Below are 13328 nucleotides of genomic sequence, written 5' to 3'. Positions count from 1 at the left end.
TGCTTTAGAACCCGCAGCGGGCGGGGCAGGGCCGGGGCGGGACCTGTGCGCCTCTCAGCCTTGTTCCCAGCACCTCTGTTTCCGGGTTTTGGAGGCGAGACCGGCCGGGAAGGCTGAGGCATGATTCAAAAGCCCTGGAATTGTCTGGAACGGGGATACAAACTACAATGTAAAATGCAAGGCCCGGCCTGGGCGGAAGGTAGGATTTCATGCTGAGGGCCCATAGAACAGAATAGAAATCCTCTCCCTTTCTATTCTCCATTCACTCGGGAGGGAGAGTCCATCCTGTGCTCAGCTTCAGAGATTTCCCTAAAGCCACCGCTTGGGATGCAGGACGGAGTGCTCAGGCCAGAGAGGTGAGAGGTTACAGCTTGCTGGATAAACACAGCAAGGATGCTGGGGCGGGGGCGGGAGCCTGAGGTCCCAGCTACTCAGGAAGCAGCGGTGGGAGGATCACTGAGTCTGGGCATCCAGGCCAGCCTGGGCGACAAAGTAACACTCCCTCCGGCAGGGCCCCCTTCCTCGTCTCTCTTTTTTTTTTCCTTCGTTTTCTTTTAACGTTTTAAAATACAATGTTGGTGGTGTGACATACAGATCCAACAGTATTCCATGTGGATATCCAGTTAGTTGTCCCAGCACATTTGTGGAAGAGATCTATTACTTTCTTTTACTTATTTATGTACTTATTTCTTTTCTTTTGTTTTGAGACAGAATATTTGTCTGTCACCCAGGCTGGAGTGCAGTGGCGGGATCTGGGGTCACTGCAGCCTCTGCCTCCTGGGTTCAAGCAATTCCCCTGCCTGAGCCTCCGGAGTAGCTGCTATTACATGTGCGTGCCACCATGCCCGTCTAATTTTTATATATTTGTACGTGGGTTCACCATATTGGCCAGGCTGGTCTCAAACTCCTGACTTCAAGTGATCCACTTGCCTCTGCCTCGGAAAGTGCTGAGGGTACAGGCGTGAGCCACCGCGCCTGGCCCAACAAATGCTGTTTACTTGACTTTCTAATTGTTGAGAAAATTTAATCGAAAGCTATGGGTAAAAGAAAGAGAGATCAGACTGTTACTGTGTCTATGTAGAAAGAAGTAGACATAAGAGACTCCATTTTGTTCTGTAATAAGAAAAATTCTTCTGCCTTGAGATGCTGTTAATCTGTAACCCTAGCCCCAACCCTGTGCTTGCAGAGACTTGTGCTGTGTTGACTCAAGGTTTAATGGATTTAGGGCTATGCAGGATGTGCTTTGTTAAACAAGTGCCTGAAGGCAGTATGCTTGGTAAAAGTCATCGCCATTCTCTAATCTCAAGTACCCAGGGACACAAACACTGCGGAAGGCCGCGGGGACCTCTGCCTAGGAAAGCCAGGTATTGTCCAAGGTTTCTCCCCATATGATAGTCTGAAATATGGCCTTGTGGGAAGGGAAAGACCTGATCGTTCCCCAGCCCAACACCCGTAAATGGTTTGTGCTGAGGAGGATTAGTAAAAGAGGAAAGAAGGCCTCTTGGCAGTTGAGAAAGAGAAAGCCATCTGTCTTCTGCCCGTCCCTGGGCAATGGAATGTCTGGGTGTGAAACCTGATTGTATGTTCTATTTACTGAGATAGGAGAAAACCGCCTTAGGGCTGGAGGTGAGACGTGCTAGGGGTAATGCTGATCTTTATGCATGGAAGATGTTTATGGAGATGTTTGCATATATGCACATCAAAGCACAGCACTTTTCCTTAAACTTACTCATGACACAGAGATCTTTATTCAAAAGGCTTCCTGCTGACCCCCTCCCTACTATTACCGTATTGTCCTGCCACTTCCCCCTCTCTGAGATGGTAAAGATAATGATCAATAAATATTGAGGGAACTCAGAGATGGGTGCCAGCGTGGGTCCTCCGTATGCTGAGCGCTGGTCCCCTGGGCCCACTTTTTCTTTCTCTATACTGTGCCTCTGTGTGTCTTTCTTTTCTCAAGTCTCTCGTCCCACCTGTCGGGAAACCCACAGGTGTGGAGGGGCAGGCCACCCCTTCAGAAAACAAAACAAAAAAGTCTTCCCCCAAATGACAAATCATCTGCATGACAATAATAGAGAAAAATAAAAATCATTTCATTAATAAATAAGCCTTAGACCCGATTGTGATGGGAAATAGAGGCAAACAGCCAAGAGGCTGAAAAAAGAGAAAGAAATTTCACTTTTCTATACAACAATTAAGTTTATGTTTTTTTTTTTTTTTTTTTTTTTTTTGAGACAGAGTCTCGCTCTGTCACCCAGGCTGGAGTGCAGTGGCCGGATCTCAGCTCACTACAAGCTCTGCCTCCCAGGTTTACGCCATTCTCCTGCCTCAGCCTCCCAAATAGCTGGGACTACAGGCGCCCGCCACCTCGCCCGGCTAGTTTTTTGTATTTTTAGTAGAGACGGGGTTTCACCGTGTTAGCCAGGCTGGTCTCGATCTCCTGACCTCGTGATCCGCCCGTCTCAGCCTCCCAAAGTGCTGGGATTACAGGCTTGAGCCACCGCGCCCGGCCAAGTTTATGTTTTCAAGTTAAACACTAATCAGGTCTCAGGGAAGAGGAGTTGACAACACGGTTGGTCATACATAGTTCATCCTGCCTCTACTTGGTAATGAAGGTTGTAGGGTCCAGCCCTACCGAGCTTAGCGGGTGTTCTCCCCGTGTGCAGAGACGAGAGATTGTAATAAATAAAGACAAAAGACAAAGAGATAAAGAGGAAACAGCTGGGCCCAGGGGACCACTGCCATCTACACGTGGAGACCGGTAGTGGCCCGTAAGGACTGGGGCCACTGATATTTATTGCATACCAGACAAGGGGGCAGGGTAAGGAGGGTGAATCTTCTAAGTGATTGACAAAGTGAAGCAACTCACGTGATCACAGGACAGGGGATCCTTCCATTTTAGGTAACTGAAGCAGAGAGAGAGAAGGCAGCATACATCAGTGTTTCTTCTATGCATTTATGAGAAAGACCAAAGACTTTAAGACTTTCACTATTTTTTCTACTGCTGTCCACTACAGACTTCAAAGAGGAACCAGCAGTATGGGAGGAACATAAAACTGGATGAGAAGCGTGACCATTGAAACACAGCACCACAGGGAGGGATTTAGGCCTCCGGGTGACTGCGGGCAGGCCTGGATAATATCCAGCCTTCCACAAGAAGCTGGTGGAGCAGACTGTTCCCTGACTCCTCCAAGGAAAGGAGACTCCCTTTTGCGGTCTGCTAAGTAATGGGTGTCTTCCCAGACACTGGCATTACTGCTTGACCAAGGAGCCCTCAAGCGGCCTTATGCGGGCCTGACAAAAGGTTCACCTCTTGCCTTCTAGGTCACTTCTCACAATGTCCCTTCATGACCTCACCCTACACCTGCTGGTTATTCCTAGGTTGTATTGGTAATGCAACAAAGAGTAATATTAAAAGCTAATGATTAATAATGTTTACAATAATGATTGATAATTGTCCGTGATCATCTCTATATCTAACTTATATTTGACTATTAACTATTTTCTTTATTATATTATACTGAGACAGTTTGTGCCTTCAGTCTCTTGCCTCAGCATCTAGGCAATCTTTTGCCCATAGGAGGTGACCATCTGTCTCAGCTAATTAGCTTCATTCTGAGGGAGGGGGAGAAACCCTAACCCAGGTCTTTTTGACAAGTGTGAATTTTGCACCATGGTGACAGTTGCCCTCTCTGGTGAGGCTCCTACAGTCTGACAGAAACTGATGTCAGTAGTAAATAATAAAATTTAGAGGCCGGGCACGGTGGCTCAAGCCTGTAATCTCAGCACTTTGGGAGGCCGAGACGGGCGGATCGCAAGGTCAGAAGATCGAGACCATCCTGGCTAACATGGTGAAACTCCGTCTCTACTAAAAAATACAAAAAACTAGCCGGGCGAGGTGGCGGGCGCCTGTAGTCCCAGCTACTCGGGAGGCTGAGGCGGGAGAATGGCGTAAACCCGGGAGGCGGAGCTTGCAGTGAGCTGAGATCCGGCCACTGCACTCCAGCCTGGGCGACAGAGCGAGACTCCGTCTCAAAAAAAAATAAAATAAAATAAAATTTAGAATATATGATTAAATATAGAGTTTATTTGAACACAAAGCGTGAGGATAGCCACCTGGAAACATCAACTCCAAATGAATGGGATGAGCGTTCCTAAGTAGAGATGTTAAGTTTTCACACACAGAGAAAGACAGAGAAGCTTTAGCAGAATCACCACATTTTCCATTCAAGACCAGTGGGTAGGATAGGGTGCAGCAGGTTGATTGGTGATGGATTGATATACTTCAAGGAAGGTTACTTTATCACTTGATATAAAGGGGCAATGATCCAAGGAGGTCTTAGCTCTGGGGCTGCTTAGTCTTTCTATTTACAGAAAAATTCTTTTTTTTTTTTTTTTTTTTAAGATGAAGTCTTGCTCTCTCACCCAGACTGGAGTGCAGTGGTGCGATCTCGGCTCACTGCAAACTACACCTCTCGGATTCAAGCAGTTCTCCTGCCTCACCTTCCCAAGTAGCTGGGATTACAGGCAGACACCACCACGCCTAGCTAATTTTGTTTTCATTTTGTTCTTTGAGACAGAGTCTCGTGGTGTTGCCTAGGCTGGAGTGCAGTGACATGATCTCAGCTGCTCGCTGCAACCTCTGTCTCCCAGGTTCAAGTGATTCTCCTGCCTCACCCTCCCGAGTAGCTGGGATTACAGGAGTGCACGACCATGCCCAGCTAATTTTTTTATTTTTTGTAGAGACGGGGTTTCACCATGTTGGCCCAGCTGGTCTTGAACTCCTGACCTTGTGATCCAACCGCTTCAGCCTCCGAAAGTGCTGGGATTACAGGCATGAGCCATCGCACCCTGCCTGACAAATACATATTTTTATGAGCATTTTAAATGTAAAAGTAGCCTGCCACATCTTTGTAAGTACCTGGTTTCCATGTTGCAATTTTTTCACTTTGAATATTTAAATACCTTTTGTTTAGTCTGTGTAGGGTCCAGCCCTACGGGGCTTAGCTGGTGTTCTCCCCGTGTGCAGAGACGAGAGACTGTAATAAATAAAGACACAAGACAAACAGATAAAGAGAAAACAGCTGGGCCCACAGGACCACTTCCATCAAGACGCGGAGACTGGGCTGGGCGCGATGGCTCACGCCTGTAATCCCAGCACTTTGGGAGGTCTAGGCGGGCAGATCACCTGAGGTTGGGAGTTCAAGACCAGCCTGACCAACATGGAGAAACTAGTCTCTACTGAAAATACAAAATTAGCAGGGTGTGGTGGCACATGCCTATAATCCCAGCTACTAGGGAGGTTGAGGCAGGAGAATCACTTGAACCTGGGAGGTGGAGGTTGCGGTGAGCCGAGATCGTGCCATTGCACTCCAGCCTGGGCAACAAGAGTGAAACTCCATCTCAGAAAAAAAAAAAAGATGTAGAGACCGGTAGTGGCCCCTAACGGCTGGGCGCACTGATATTTATTGCATACAAGACAAGGGGGCAGGGTAAGGAGGGTGAATCTAAATGATTGATAAGGTGAAGCAAGTCACGTGATCATAGGACAGGGGGCCCTACACTTTTAGGTAGCCAAAGCAGAGAGAGCAGGCAGCATACATCAGCGTTTTCTTCTATGCACTTACAAGAAAGATCAAAGATTTTAAGACTCTCACTATTTCTGCTACCGCTGTTTACTACGAACTTCAAAGAGGAACCAGGAGTACGGGAGGAACATGAAAGCGGACAAGGAGCGTGACCACTGAAGCACAGCACCACACGGCGGGGTTTAGGCCTCCGGACGACTGCGGGCAGGCCTGGATAATATCCAGCCTTCCACAAGAAGCTGGTGGAGCAGAGCGTTCCCTGACTCCTCCAAGGAAAGGAGACTCCCTTTCGGGGTCTGCTCAGTAACGGGGGCCTTCCCAGACACTGGCGTTACTGCTTCACCAAGGAGCCCTCAAGTGGCCCTTATGCGGGCATGACAGAAGGCTCACCTCTTGCTTTCTAGGTCACTTCTCACAATGTCCTTTCAGCTCCTGACCCTCTACCCACTGGTTATTCCTATGTTATCTTAGCAATGCAATATAGAGTAATATTAAAAGCTAGTGATTAATAATGTTTATAATAGTGATTGATAATTGTCCATGATCATCTCTATATCTAATTTGTATTATGACTATTCTTATTCTAACTATTTTCTTTATTAAATTCTGACACAGTTCGTGCCTTCAGTCTCTTGCCTTGGCACCTAGGTAATCTTTCACCCACATCTCTCCCCTTTTTATTGATTAGGATTGTCATTGCCATCATTGCTTGTCGCTGGCTTCGAGCTTTTCATCAGACTCCGTGGAGACACTTGCAGACTAAAAGCAAACGACATAAACACACCAGTATTAGTAATGCCAATAACAAAAGTGAACCTCCAATGGGCTTGATCCACTTGAAAAGATTTATATCAGGTAGTCCTTTTGTAATTGTTTCAAATATGTCAGAACCAGGAATGGTAGTTAAGTGAGCCTGGGAAGCCTCAAAAATTTGTTCCTTAAGTGTTGAAATATCTAAGGTTAAATGATCATCCCAGGCTTTTAGATGCCTTTGGACCTTTTCCCAACTATGTTGATCTTCTCTGTAAGCATAAGGTGTTATGCAAAAATCAGTGTATTCCAATCACATTGTAGTTGCATTCAGTGTGCTAAATTCATCATTCTGTCTCCCAACCAGATTACACTCTGGTGGAGGTCATTAATTTGATTGGCCAGTTTTTGATCAGTCTCAGCCTGAGAATTCCAAAGTCGGTGGACTTCTTTTGCCATGTTTCCACATAATGGGCAGTCTGGACCGAGTTAGGAATGGCTACTCCAGCAGTAGCCACTGTTGTAACAGCAATTAAACCTGCAATCACAGCAATGAGTGTAAAAATGAATCTCCTAGTTCTTTTAAGGATCCCTTTAAGGACTTCATTGACTATATGAATAGAAGGAGAAGATTCCCAGGGGCGGTGTAAAGAAACTGGTATCCATACCCATTCCCTGGCTCTGACCAGGAGAACACTTGTTTTTGGGTCAAATGTAGCATCAATACACATAAACAATTTGCAATTATTGCATTCAACAGTTTGGGTATCAGGGATGATAATTATGTTTCCAACCAATAACATATATAGTGGTTTAACACAGCTCCTCATGGGTACCACCGCATCAGAAAAAAGTGACCTTATACATGTTTGTTTTGGTATTTGTAAGAATTTTTTGATAAGCTACATTCCATAATCTGATTCCGGATAAGGCTTCAGCCAACTTCCACAATTCAGGATGTTCTGGGGTAAGTATAGGATGAATCATTTTTGGCCTAGGAGGAACAATGCCCTTGTCCAACCATTTGAACGGGTAAGGAGACACCCATTTCTTCTTTTTTTAGGACTGCCAGCCTTCTTCTTCATAATCGATTAAGTAGTTAAACTCTGAACTTTGGGTATTTTGCTCAGAGCAATCTCGCCAATATACCCTTTTGGGGCCCAGTCAATGACAGTCCCTGTGACAGGACTCCGTGGCACTGCCGGTGTTGGGGCGTTGCAGTCACTCCATAGGATGTTTCCAATTACTAAAGCTGCCTTTATAGTGTCTTTTAAAGAGTCTGACAATCCTTGTGTTTTATTGTGTTTTACTGTGACAGGAATTCTCGGTTCCTCAAATGAATTTATTTTAACGGTCAGATCCTGAAAAGAATTACTACTCAAAACATTATGCACCTGATAAGAATCATTACTGGAGGCCGGTACAGTCCACATTCAATTTTGATTAGAGAATGCCAAACAGCCAGGTGCAATTCCTATGCACAATGGTGGAAATCTATATCCCATGGACACATTAAAAGGCATTCGTGCTTCATCTGGTTGAACCTGAAATCTGTCATCATTAGGGACCAGCATGAATGCACTGTCATTAGTACAAACCTCCACTGAGGAATCCATCCATGAAACAGATCGAATAAGAGGGAGAAACAGGACATATGCCCAGTAGGTGTAATTGTGAGTTGCTGTAGCCCCAGGTATACTTAACACTACAGTAACTACCAGAAAGGCAGCCAAGATAATATTACCTGTAGTTTTTGGAATCCCTTTGTCCTGTAGGTGTCTCTCAGCCTCTTCGAACATTACTTTTATCTGACCCCATGTCAGCGAGGTGGAATTTTTTGTATTGGGAGTTGTAGGGCAAGGCTGTGAAGTGAAGTTAAGATTACAAATTTTATTAGTCAGGTGATGAGCCTTGAGTTTCGATTTCCGGAGGCTGTTCGCCTTTTGTTTCTGATGGTTCTTCAAGACTGGAGTCATGGTACAATTTCAGCTGACGGGAGGGAACCCAAACAGTTTGTTGGTCCTTTCCTGGGGAGACACAAGCAAAACCCCTATGCCATGTTATTACAGTGCTTAATTCCCATTTATTAGTTTTTGTGTCCTTCCACCATACTCTCTTGCCTTTTTGTGGGTCAAATTTGTTACCAGTAAAGTGTCGTTCTGCTGCTGTGAAAGGTTGGTTCTTAGCCAAATTTTAAAAATTTAATGTGAACAGAGCTAAATTTATCTGAGCATGGGGAGCACTGGCATCCCCTTTCTTTTTGTTATCTTGCTTGCAAAGCTGGTCTTTGAGAGATTTATTAGCTCATTCCACCAGCACCTGTCCTTGAGAATTATAGGGAATTCCAGTAGTGTGATTAATGTCCCATGCTTGAGTGAACTTCTTAAAGGCAATGCTGGTATAGCTGGGACCATTATCAGCTTTAAGCTTGGTGGGGCAGCCCATAACTGAGAAACAGGAGCCGGGCGCGGTGGCTCACGCCTGTAATCCCAGCACTTTGGGAGGCCGAGGCGGGCGGATCACAAGGTCAGGAGATCGAGACCACGGTGAAACCCCGTCTCTACTAAAAATACAAAAAATTAGCCGGGCGCGGTTGTGGGCGCCTGTAGTCCCAGCTACTCAGGAGGCTGAGGCAGGAGAATGGCGTGAACCCGGGAGGCGGAGCTTGCAGTGAGCCGAGATCGCGCCACTGCACTCCAGCCTGGGCGACAGAGGGAGACTCCGTCTCAAAAAAAAAAAAAAAAAAAAAAAAAAAAAAAACTGAGAAACAGGAAAGCACATGTCGTTTAACATGAGTAGTACTTTCTCCTGTTTGGCACATAGCCCCGAGGAAGAGGGAAAATGTGTCCACTGTTAACATGCAGGAAAGAAAATCTCCCAAAAGCTGGAAAGTGGGTTATGTCCATTTGCCAGACGGCGTTGGGGGAAAGTTCTCGAGGATTAACTCCCGAGGGAAGCGGCTGTAAAATTAACACTTGTTAACAGGCAAAAACAATAGTTTTTGCCTGTTTCCATGAGAGGAGGAACTTGCTTCAGAGTCCTGCAGCATTGGCATGAGTTAGGGCATAAAAATTTTGCACGGCGGTAAAAATGGGTGCAACTAAAGCGTCAATTCTGGCATTGGCTGCCAAAAGAGGTCCTGGAAGAGATGTATGAGCTCGAATATAAGTAATGTAAAAGGGAGCAGAGTGCGCTCTGAGAATTGCCTGAAACCTTTGAAAAAGTGAAAGTAAACTTTCATCAGGGAAAACGTAATTAGCGCCGTTTCTATGTTGTGCATAACATGCACGACGTATGCAGAATTGGAAACAATGTTGACAGGTTGAGAAAATCCTCAAGGACAGCCATAACAGCGATAATTTCAGCTCGCTGTAGAGAAATAGATCCTGTGTTAAGAACGCATTCTTGTGGCCCTGTGTATGCAGCACAGCCATGAGAGGAAGCGTCAGTAAAAAGAGTAACAGCTCCAGTTAGTGGAGTACTTTTAGTAATGTTAGGTAAAATCCAGGAAGCGAGTTTTAGGAACTGGAACAATATTACATTAGGGTAATGATTGTCAATTATACCAGGGAACCTGGCCAGATTTACTTGCCAAGCAACAGTTTGTAAAAGCTTGTCAAACTTGTTGACGGTTTAATGGAACAATAATTTTTTCGAGATTTCTGTCCCGAAAGTAATAAAAAGATGGGAGCAGGCTTGTCCAATAAGGTTAGAAATTTGGTCAAGGTAAATAGTAAGTGTCCTTAGAGAGTTATGGGGAAGAAAACACCATTCAATTAAATCCTGTTCTTGAGTAATAATTCCTGTTGGAGAATGTTCAGTGGGAAAAATTAAAATAGTAAAAGGTAATTTGGGATTGAATCTAGTGAACTGAGACCATTGCACTGTTTGTCCAACCAATCATAACTCAGACTCAGTTTCACGTGTGAGGAACCTTTTACTGTGCAAATCTGGATCCCCTTGTAATGTGGTTAACAGGTTAGACATAGCATATGTAGGGATGCCCAAAGAAGGGCAAATCCAATTAATATCTCCAAGTAATTTTTTTTTTTTTTTTTTTTTTTGAGACGGAGTCTCGCTCTGTCGCCCAGGCTGGAGTGCAGTGGCACGATCTCCGCTCACTGCAAGCTCTGCGTCCAGGTTCATGCCATTCTCCTGCCTCAGCCTCCCAAGTAGCTGGGACTACAGGTGCCCGCCACCACCCCCAGCGAATTTTTGTATTTTCAGTAGAGACAGGGTTTCACCGTGTTAGCCAGGATGGTCTCAATCTCCTGACCTCGTGATCCACCCACCGCGGCCTCCCAAAGTGCTGGGACTACAGGCGTGAACCACTGCGCCCCGCCCAAGTAATTTTTGAAAGTCATTTAAAGTTTTTAAGGAGTCTCTCCTAAGCTGGACCTTTTGTGGTTTAATCACCTTGTCTTCTAATTGCATGCCCCAATATTGAAAAGGAGAAGTTCGAATTTTCTCTGTGCAATAGTCAAACCTGCATCTGAAATGGCCTATAGAATCACAGAAAAGTAGGAAATCAAAATGGCGTACGTGGGGGCCACGCAGAGAATATCATTCATATAGCGAATGAAGTAACATTGGGAAAACTGATCCCTAACTGGGTGAAGCACGTGCCCCACAAAGTACTGACAAATCGTGGGACTGTTATGCATGCCCTGTAGCAAGATTTTCCAATGGAGGCATGCAGCTGGAGTGATATCGTTGAGGGAAAGGACCGTAAAAGCAAATTTGTCAAAGTCCTGAGAGGCTAGTGGAATGTTAAAAAGGCAATCTTTAAGATCTATGATGATTAGAGGCCAATACTCAGGGAGCATGGAGGGGGAGAGGAAACCAGGTTGCAACATCCCCATAGTTGAAGTACTGCATTAACTGCCCTGAGATCAGTGAGCGTCCTCCATTTTCCAGGTTTCTTTTGGATAGCAAAGACAGGTGAATTCCATGGAGAAAAACATTCCTCAATGTGTCCCAATTCTAACTGTTCCAGGACTAAATTATGGAGCACCTCCGGCTTATTTTTTGGGAGTGGCCACTGATCCACCCAAACCAGTTTCTGAGTTTTCCAAGTTAAAGGGATGGGATCTGGAGGCTTTTTTTTTTTTTCAAGACAGTTTCGCTCTTTTTGCCAAGGCTGGAGTGCAATGGCGCGATCTCGGCTCACCGCAACCTCCGCCTCCCAGGTTCAAGCGATCCTCCTGCCTCAGCCTCCCGAGTAGCTGGGATTACAGGCATGCGCCACCACCCTGGCTAATTTTGTATTTTTAGTAGAGACAGGGGTTTCTCCATGTTGGTCAGGCTGGTCTTGAACTCCCGACCTCAGGTGATCCACCTGCCTCGGCCTCCCAAAGTGCTGGGATTACAGGTGTGAGCCACCATGCCTGGCTAGATCTGGAGGCTTGATAGTGACTGCTTCTAAAAATAACCAAGCCCTTTGGGGTCAAATTTATAGGAAGGTTGAATAGGTTCAGTAATACCCCGGGCTGATTTCCCCAGACCAGTACCTTGAACAAATCCCATTTTTTTCATAATGTTTTTACTTTGCTCACTGTAAGTAGCATGTGGAAATGAAATTTGTGCATCCACTGTTGTAAAAGATCTCTTCCCCAGAGATTAACTGGAATAGGTGTAATTAGAGGTCGAATAGTATTGCGGGATCTGGCCAGTAGCCTGCAATGCAACGGGGCTCCCTCTTTGTTCCCAGGCAGATCAAAGAAATAACAGACACACACAAGATAGTGAAAGCTGGGTCCAGGGGGCTCACCGCCTTCTGGTCCAGCGGTGCTGCCAATGCACTGGATATGCCAGCATTTATTATTAAGATTAGTAAGGGTGGGGGTAGGTTAGTGAGGGATTTAGGGTCATTTGATTATGAGGTGAGATGGTCATGTGGGGATGAAGTAATTCTTTAACATAACATCTGTATGCAGAAGTACAGTATACAGAGGTAAGAATTTACAATATGTGTGCATCAGTAATTTCTAACAGAGCCTAAAAACAGAAGCACTGTCTTTCCATAACCTATGACTAGCAAGATATTAATCAGCAATAACAGTTGCAGCAAAAGCTGGTTACAAACAATCCATAGAAACAGGACATAAAGCTAGACAACCAGTTAGACCACAAATTCTCATAAGGGAGTATGCCTTAACCCTAAAGAGGTCTAGAAGGGCCGTGGCAAGATGAGGGCATTTATAGCCCTATCTTATCCATATGGACACATAGGCACCCCTCATGTGTCCGTTTATAGGCTCTCCACAAGGGTCGCATTCCATTCCCAGAGCTATGAACATCTGCTTTTCTGGGATAGGAATCTTGGTGATGTAAAACCTCCCTGACTGCACGTCCATTCATAGGCTCTCTGCAGGGGGAGGCACATCACAAGCCCTTGGCTCATTCTGGAAGTCCAACCTGGCATTGCCTTTATGCAATCCTGCAGGCAATTTTGTATTTACAATAATCAGGAGCATTTCATCTTTTATTCCATAGAAATAGTTTCAGGGGGTCTCCCTACAGAATAGTACCAGTCTGTCCCTCCAGGCCATGACAACATAAAATAGTGGAACTTTCATAAGCCTCGGAGGCCTGACCAACTCCCACGAACCCGGTGGATGTGCATCCTTTGGGCCAGTCATGAGGCCATTGATGTAAAGCAATAATGGAAACAACAGCACTCGTGTCAATCATGCTCTCGAATTTCTTTCCCTGTATATGCATGGAACAAACAGGTTGGGTGTCAGAAATTTTGTTAGCCCAGTAAACCGCTTTACCCTGATTATCTGTACTCACAAAACCTCCAATTCTTCTATGAGAACTGGATCTGAGTAGAATGTATGGCAGAAGAAGAAGTTGAGCAATTCGATCTCCTGCAGAAGCTTGCCAAGGAACTGTAGAACTAACAATAATGTGTATTTCCCCAGAGTAATCAGAATCAATCACACCAGTATGTACCTGAGCACCTTTTAAATTTAAGCTTGAGGGACT

At 45.3% G+C, this 13328-nt stretch overlaps 2 long non-coding RNA genes across 2 annotated transcripts; one reads left to right on the top strand and one right to left on the bottom strand.

Moving 5' to 3' along the window:
• Positions 1-19: 19 nt before the first annotated feature.
• Positions 20-6103, top strand: LOC114674076 (uncharacterized). The gene is made up of 3 exons (XR_013410260.1): positions 20-199; positions 4744-4913; positions 5694-6103. It is a non-coding gene; the product is annotated as an uncharacterized LOC114674076 (long non-coding RNA).
• LOC144337299 (uncharacterized) lies at positions 2708-5695 on the bottom strand. The gene is made up of 2 exons (XR_013410272.1): positions 4966-5695; positions 2708-2906 (listed from the first exon to the last, which is right to left on the bottom strand). It is a non-coding gene; the product is annotated as an uncharacterized LOC144337299 (long non-coding RNA).
• Positions 6104-13328: the final 7225 nt, after the last annotated feature.

This window comes from Macaca mulatta, chromosome 19, assembly GCF_049350105.2.
Source record: "Macaca mulatta isolate MMU2019108-1 chromosome 19, T2T-MMU8v2.0, whole genome shotgun sequence".
Taxonomy (NCBI): domain Eukaryota; kingdom Metazoa; phylum Chordata; class Mammalia; order Primates; family Cercopithecidae; genus Macaca; species Macaca mulatta.
Note: the sequence above shows the minus strand (reverse complement) of the source record. Positions and strands in the feature narration are given on the sequence as shown.